Here is an 8,068-nt window from a genome sequence, read left to right as displayed (position 1 = left end):
TTATGCAACTTTTCACTTGATTTTATTTTGATTTTTTTGATTTTTTTTGATTTTTAAATGATTTTTTTTGGGTTGTACAATGATTTTTTGAAGTGACCCCCCCCCCCTCGGGTTTCTGCACCGTAATGGTTTTTCGGACATAGCTCCTGAACTATTTGTGCTATCGGAAGTGGCTAGGCGACTAGGGTAGGGTTGCCCAGGCGGCCCAGTCGCCTATAGGCAACCCTTCGCAGTCGCCTGGTCTGACTGTGGAGCTCAGTTTGTGGAATAGCAGCACTCACCTACTCCAATCGAGGGGTGAACATCTCGTGTATTCCTCTGTCCCGGGGTCCTGTATTACTTTGTATTACCTGATATTACTTGTATTCCGTGTATTACCTTGTATTACCTTGTATTACCATGTATTACCATGTATTACCTTGTATTATTTTGTATTACCATATATTACTTGCGCAATATTACCTTGTATTACGTTGTAATACTTTGTATTATTTGTATTACCAAGTATTACTTGTATTACTTGTATTACTCGTAATACCTGTAATACCTTGTAATACCTTGTAATACCTTGTAATACTTCGTAATTCCTTTGTAATATATCTTGTAATTCATTGTAATACCTTGTATTACCTTATAATACTTGTAATACTTTGATATTATCTGTAATAATCGTAATATTTGTATTACTCGTATTCCCAATATTACTTTGTAATATATTCACCTGTCCCCGGCTCAGCCGAGTTGTTCACCCCTCGACTCCAATATCACAGCACAAATAGTTCAGGAGCTGTCGTTTCTGGGTTCTCCGCACCGCTGACTGATTCCTCGATCCGCTAGATTAACTCAGCGCGCACAGTCAAGCGTCTCCGGCAGGCGCGTCTTTCCCAGGCATATGAATAATAAACAAGTAAAAAGAGGGCCGCTTGCTCGAAATAAAAAAAATAAATAAATCGCGCAATGCAATAAACGACCGCGCATTACAAGCTGCAATGAATTTAGCATCGCCCCGCGCAACATTTTCGGTAGCAGGAGACTTTGTTCGGCGCAAGTGGGAAAAGAGGAGAGAGAAGAGGGAGAACGAGAGAGTGCGAGAGAGACAGAGAGAGAGGGGGGGGGGGCGGTGCGTTAAATCGTGCGGAATAAGACGCTGTAAAACATGGGGCAAAAGTTGCAGCAGCCATGTATGGCCGATGAAAGGAAGGAAGGGGGATGGAGAATTGAGGCAGCCGAAGGGAGAAGGGATGGCGTGCGGTTCACTTGGTCGTGACGGACAAGCGCTCGTACAGGGCCTTGTCATGTCGGACTGCGAGAGTGGCTTCCAATTCCCACAAAACTTTTGTTTACTAACATTTCGCGGCGTTTTATTGAGTGGGCGAGAATAGGCTGTCGCACGAAGCGGAACTCATCGTCTGAAAATGAGAAAGTACTAGATAAACATAGAACATACGGTGCATGTACAAAAATATTTCTCACTTTTGAAAATGTAGCGAACATCGTCACAGGCAAAGAAAAGGCGTGATGTCACATAGTCCGCGCCATCACTTTCTGCAGGGGACCCCCGCACCCGCAGTGGTCACAGCACTGCCTTCTGCCGGGCCTTCCCGGCGCGCCTCCCAAGAACTTCATTTCATTCGAGAGAGAGCCGAGGCGGCGGCGGAGGCGACGGCGGGGGCGGGGGCCGACGGGGTGAATCTGCGGCGCGGGGCGGAGGCCGCCTGCTTACTATGCACCCCCGCAGCGCCGTCGCGACGCCCGGACCAGCCCGGCCCGCCGGACGAACAGACGCCGCGCCCCGCCGCGCCCTGCCGCCCTCCCGCACACGCGGCCATCCATTCGGACTGCCCCGCACAATACCGCCGCCCCGCGATATAACTTTGTCCCGCACAAAAGTGCAACAACTTTCCGATTGCGATCGCATTGTGGACCGCGGCCAGGGGCCCGGGAACGCTTGGGGGGGGGGCGACACGTAAAGCAGAGTCGGCCCTACGTGGTAAGGCGTCCCCGCGCAGCAATGCACTCTGTCTCTTTCTCTCTCTCTCTCTCTCTCTCTCGCTCTCTCATCCCGGTTCATTGCCGAAAACCTCGCCACTCAGTCACGAGAGAGCGAGAGAAAAAAAACGAATCAGAATATTTACGGGCATCTTAATCAAAGGAAATGATTTGGGCCCTGCTGGCTGAAGTAAGTCCTTCATTAAGGATTCCCGCTCGCGCAGGCGCCCCCCAGATTAAGGACCTTCCCCGCGATGTCACGCCCGCCAAATTTGAGTTCATGTCGTTTTTTCCCCTCCTTCTTTTTTACAGTCTCCCCTCAGCGTCCCCACCTTTTCCCTTCTCCCTAAAATGCATCTGACGCGATATTTGGTGTACTATCGCGAGCCCCGCCGTGTGCAATCATGCCTTTTGCAACCGGTGTTGCATTTGCAACCAAGCTCGTGCGGGGGGCCGAGCACAATAAAGGGGCTCGCTACGATATTGCATACCTCGGTCGGGACCATCAGGGATTGCACGGAGCGAGAGCCCCTCACCCCTCCCGCACGTCGCCCAGATTGTCATCGTCCTCTCCCTTTTCATCATTGTAATCATCATCGAATGTGCCTCTCGTGTTTCGTCAAGCAGCGCCTCGGTTGACCGTAGGGCCCGTGACAGGCGCCCTCCTCTTATCTTCAGACCTCCCCCTACCCCTCTGCTCTTCCTCTCTCCTTTCCTCCTCATTTCCATTCCCCTTCGTCATTATTTACTTTCATCGCGCAAGTCTGGGCTGCGGGGGGACAATCGACCAAGCCCTGTCACACCGTGTCGACAATCAGCAGATAAGCCGCCGTGTTTCACAAAAATGGACGAAACACTCATTACCCGCGCTCAAGAAATAAAGCACACCCCAAAAAATGTGTTCAATTCATATGTGTTGCTCTTCAAATTTTGAGCCCCATTTCTTGTTTTAAGGAACAAATAGGACTTAAAACAAGAAATGGGGCTCAAAATTTTAAGAGCAATACATGAATTGAGAACACATTTTTTGGGGTGCAGTTTTATAAATCGCTATTTCGCAATTCCAGCCCCAAGACATGAAGTTGTAAGTTCCATAGAGGGAAAGACAAAATATGCAGCTCAGTTGCGGTTTCTACCGGGTTCCTACCAGTCAAAGTCTTTTAACATATTTTTTTCAATTTTATTTAGAGTAAGGCTTTGCAATCACCAATCGCTTCAGTGCATTTTTTTTCACCGTTTCGCAGTTCAAATTCTGCCGCTCCCCTCATCCCGGCCGCGGCGCGCGGGTCTCGGACACGGCCCCATTCATCCCCAGCCAGGCCGGGCCGAGGCCGAGGAGGGGTGCGGCCGAGCTCCATGTGTTACCTCCGGCAAACATTTGCCTCATAAAGAAGGCCCTGAAGACGGAGGGGCGGCGCGGCCAGGCGGACGGGGAGGACGACGACGACGAGGAGAAGGAAGAAAAAGTCGTGGGGGAGAAAATTGGTGGAGGGCGGCGGCGGACATGAATGTGTTGACAATTTGTCGCCGGCGCGGAGCGGTCTGATGTCTGGCGGGGCGGGGCAGGGTCGCAGTCGCAGGGCAGGGCGCGCCCGCTGCGGTGGCCGCGGCTGGCGCGTGGCGTCGTGGCGGGGAGTGGCGCGGCCGGGGACACAGAAGCAGCGCCGCGGCGCCATGGCCATTCAATGCGGGCCGTGCATCTGCAGCGCCCAAATAAGAGGGCAGGGCCCCAATTTGCGTGCTTCTGTCCAAGGCGCGCGCAGCGCAGGGGGCTCCAGGGAGGAGCGCAGGACTGGTGGAAGGGGGAGGGGGGGCTGTTCCACTGCAGGCAAAATGGATGTTAATTTGTTTCCAAAACACGTGGACGTGGCTGCTAAAAGCAAAGGGCAAACTCTGCTGATTACACCAGGAAAAGATAGCTCAATCTCACCTCTAGAAGACGTTCTTATGGCTTTAGTACCTTTACAAGACCGTGGTAACCGCACTTGTATTTCGAGCACCCTCAGAGTTCCTTAGTACCTCTGGAAAGGCATTGAACTCATCTATTAGCAACCCAGAAAAAGGTGCGACTTGTCAGATTCATAGACCTATTACTGATATAGACTGCTAACGGAGGCCCAATCTATTGTCCTCCGTGTCTCATTTATGGCTCTCGCCAGGCGGGTCGTGGCCGGGGCCAGTACCCTAAGTTCGGCACTCTTCGGGAGCCGAAGCCATCCTCGGCTCCGGTCCTGCACGGTCGCAGCGCCCCCTCCCCCTCGCCAGTCCGCTCGGCGGTGATGCCCACTGAGAGCGAGGCCCCGAGCTGCAGCCCGAAGTGTCCCCGAGCGGTGCCCTGGCGGTGCCGAACAGCGCTCGGCTGGGTACCGACCTGTCAGGCGCGCGTCGACACGGGGGTTGTAAACATACGCGAGGGGACAAAAGGCTGGCAGTCTATATCAGTAATATGTCTATGGTCAGATTTGCTTTTCCAGTGCGTATAGGAGGCACTCAGCAAGAGAGGAACTTGGATAGTGGTATGTGGTGTGGTGTACAGTACTTACTAGCGAATCCCTGCCGAGGTCCCTGCTCGGCTGCCTCTCCATTTAGTAGTCCTTTACAGAAAGGGAGGCAGAGCAACTGCTTCGGCTGAGTGTGAGCGTGCGCAACGCATACCTCGTTTCAAGCATCGCTGCACATCGATTATGACCGAATGAAGAACCACACACGGATTGCAATGCGCGCGCACGCGGGTGTGTCAAGGCGAGACCAAAGGAGGGCGTACCGCGCTGCGCGGACACGGCAGGAGGCAGGGCGAGGAAATCCTGAGTGAGCAACTTTTGCTGCTCTTTCACAGAACTTCAGACAACAGGAAGCGATATTACCCCTTTTTTCTTTGGCCTTATAGCCCACCGAGCAGTCTCACCCCCCTCCCCTTGTAGTCTCTTTCGCACTCTCTCTTTCTCTGGCACAGCCCTCTCCTCCCAATCCCTCTCCCAGTAAAACAAACTACAGCCCATGGCGGCCTAATGTCAACTCGTGCGGGGGCGCTGAAACACATTACGCCAGTTGATGGTGCTTTGTTGCAAATATGACGAGCGATAAAAACTAACACAAAGACAATTTTATTTTACGGGAAAATGTAGAAAGTAACAACAGAAAAAGGAATGTTGATGCACGCGTGCGTGTATTTTGGCCCTCGCATTCTTCATTAGCTACCCTTTACACAGCCATTCTACGACCATAGAATGTCATTAGCACCCTCAGTGCAAGGCGAACAGGCTGTTGGTTTATCAGCGTCGTTCCCTGACTCACGGCTCTGATCACCATTATGCTGATTTTGACGCGTGGTTTGACAGTCGAGCGGACTCCTGTCCAGAGATGTGACATCCACGAGAAGTGACGGGGGTGCGACGAGGTTGGGGAGCGGTTCCTTTCGGAGCACTTGATCTACCGCTACATATTGCTTCACGCGCATCGCCACAAAGTCGAGCTAGCACAAAGTGTGCCGTCGCCTGATCAACTTACGCTACGTGGGTTGCAGGTAAAACGGTTTGGGGGGGGGGGGGCATTGTTGACTGGTCAAGAGGGCTGCCTATGGCAATTTAAAAATGTAACGCGCGTGGAAGAAACGCAAATCCGGGAGAGGCAGTTTTATGATGCAGGCAGGCGTATGGGGCGACCAAATTCTGCTCAAATCAAAAACATAGTTTTGTTTTAGTAGATTTATAAGATGAAATACAGTCATACCACGCGCAGCTAAAACCGAAAGTAGAGGTAAAAATTTGTATTTTATAACATTTATTTCACAACTAGGAACATGAGCAAACACTAACAGATACTACTTTTTAAAGAAATGCATGAAATATAGCTAATATAATATAGCTAAACGTCTACTGACTAAAGATACTTAGAATCCTCTAAGAGTTATGATGGTTTGACTCCCGAATGGGTTCGCAGATGAATCCGCAGGCTGCTACGTCGAGCCAAAGTCTTGTTACACACTTCTTCAACTTCAAAAGGAGCACTCGAATGGCGCTCTTCTGTGTGGGTTCGCAGATGAGTTCTCAAGTGGCTACGTCTTGCGAAAATCTTGTTGCAAACAAAGCACTAGAGTTGCTTCTCTGTGTGGGTTCGCAAATGATCTCGCAGGTGGTCGAATCTAGCAAAATACTTGTTGCACACGGTGCACTCGATGGCTTCTCTCCTGTGTGTGTTTGCAGATGTCTAAGTAGGGTTGCGGATCTTGCGAAAGTCTTGTTGCACACGGAGCACTCGAACGGCTTCTCTCCTGTGTGCGTTAGCAGATGAGTACGCAGGTTCTTAGATAAAGCAAAAACCTTGTTGCACATGGTGCACTCGAATGGTTTCTCTCCTGTGTGCGTACGCAGATGAGTATGCAGGTTAGTTGAACTTGCAAAAGTCTTGTTGCATACGGAGCACTCGAACGGCTTCTCTTCTGTGTGTGTTCGCAGATGAGTATGCAGGTGAGTAGAACTTGCAAAAGTTTTGTTGCATACAAAACACTCGAACGGCTTCTCTCCTGTGTGCGTACGCAGATGAATACGCAGGTGACTAGAACTTGCAAAAGTCTTGTTGCACACGGAGCACTCGAACGGCTTCTCTCCTGTGTGTGTTCGCAGATGAGTACGCAGGTTGCAAGATAAAGCAAAAGTCTTGTTGCATACGGAACACTCGAACGGCTTCTCTCCTGTGTGCGTACGCAGATGAATACGCAGGTGACTAGAACGTGCAAAAGTCTTGTTGCACACGGAGCACTCGAACGGCTTCTCTCCTGTGTGCGTTCGCAGATGAGTACGCAGGTGTCTAGAACTAGCAAAAGTCTTGGTGCATACGGAGCACTCGAATGGCTTATCTATTGTGTGCGAAGTCTAAATGTCAGAAGAGAGAATAAACGTCTGGTAAGTAACACTCTTTAACTAAGTTACGTTTAGGAGGGCTGTCTTAGTACTCACCTGGGCCCCGCTTGCGCAATGAGGTGCAGGCATGGCGTTCACTGATGTTATCAACGCACTATTACCTGATACGGTGGTAAACTGAAATAGAAAAAAATCTACATTAGAACACAGTTTTTGGTCGGGTTTTCCCATAGCACGCTGTCCTGACCCACCCAAACAAGTAAACCGAAGTGGCCGAGTTAATTTAATTTCGAATGTAGGGATTCCATTTTAGCCCCTCAAGGTAAAACAAATGGCTGTTTTTTGGTAGGTAAGGTAACGCTAACTCTGGAAACCCAAGTGTGTACATGTATGCGTTATTTACTGAATACCTACATGTATGCAGCAAATACTGCGTACATTATCATGTATGCAGCAAATAGTGTGTACATGACCATGTATGCAGCAAATAGTGTGTACAAGACCATGTATGCAGCAAATACTGCATACATGGCCATGTACACAAGTAGAGCTCTATGCTACAAGCTATGTGCCGAAGTGTGTACCTGGTCATGTATGCAGTATTTGCTGCATACATGGTCATGTACACACTATTTGCTGCATATATGATAATGTACGCAGTATTTGCTGCATACATGTAGGTATTCAGTAAATAACGCATACATGTACACAGTTGGGTTTCCTGAGTTTTTCTGAATCCAGCCCACTGTGCGTTCGGAAGAGGGATGGGGGGAGGGGGGGGCGGCTCTACGCGGCTTGCTTCACACAGAAAATTGAAAATTTTTCGGTGACAATACGACTTTTAACTCTTATACTGAAAAAGGTGGACGCAGACGTTTTGCTACAGAGGAATGAGAGAAGAGCGAGTGCCATGGGGCAAGCAGCAAGAGAGCCACAGGCTACAGCCACGGGCTCTGAGCCGAACCTACTTTGGATTCATAGCATCCAGCCCTGGGATGTCTGTTCACTTCACTTACTTTGAGATCAACGAAGGGAGACGGGAGGGGCCGGGCAAGGTGCAGAGGGGAAAGCGACCCCTGCCACCCGTGGAGAAGGGATGTAGGGGCGGGGAGGGGGGGGGCAGAGAGAGGAAGGTGTTGTTGCAATAGAGCAGAAGCGGCGGCAGTGAGGTGCGGTGCAGAAATGAAAGCAAAATGCAGAGGCGCCGACACCAGAGGGGG

General features: G+C 50.5%; 1 protein-coding gene across 4 annotated transcripts in view; it reads right to left on the bottom strand.

Annotated features, from left to right (window-relative positions):
- Positions 1-8,068, bottom strand: part of LOC113205057 (gastrula zinc finger protein XlCGF17.1-like) — a 113,327-nt gene that overhangs the window by 69,462 nt on the left and 35,797 nt on the right. Inside the window, exon 3 of one of the 4 annotated variants that reach the window (XR_008011473.1) lies at positions 6,945-7,025. The exons of 2 other annotated variants lie outside the window; for them this stretch is intronic. The gene's annotated coding sequence lies outside the window, so the exon portion shown is untranslated. The remainder of the gene's footprint in view (positions 1-6,944; positions 7,026-8,068) is intronic. One more of the 4 variants, XR_008011474.1, reaches the window with a different exon arrangement.

This window comes from Frankliniella occidentalis, unplaced genomic scaffold, assembly GCF_000697945.3.
Source record: "Frankliniella occidentalis isolate FOCC.00 unplaced genomic scaffold, Focc_3.1 Scaffold120, whole genome shotgun sequence".
Taxonomy (NCBI): domain Eukaryota; kingdom Metazoa; phylum Arthropoda; class Insecta; order Thysanoptera; family Thripidae; genus Frankliniella; species Frankliniella occidentalis.
Note: the sequence above shows the minus strand (reverse complement) of the source record. Positions and strands in the feature narration are given on the sequence as shown.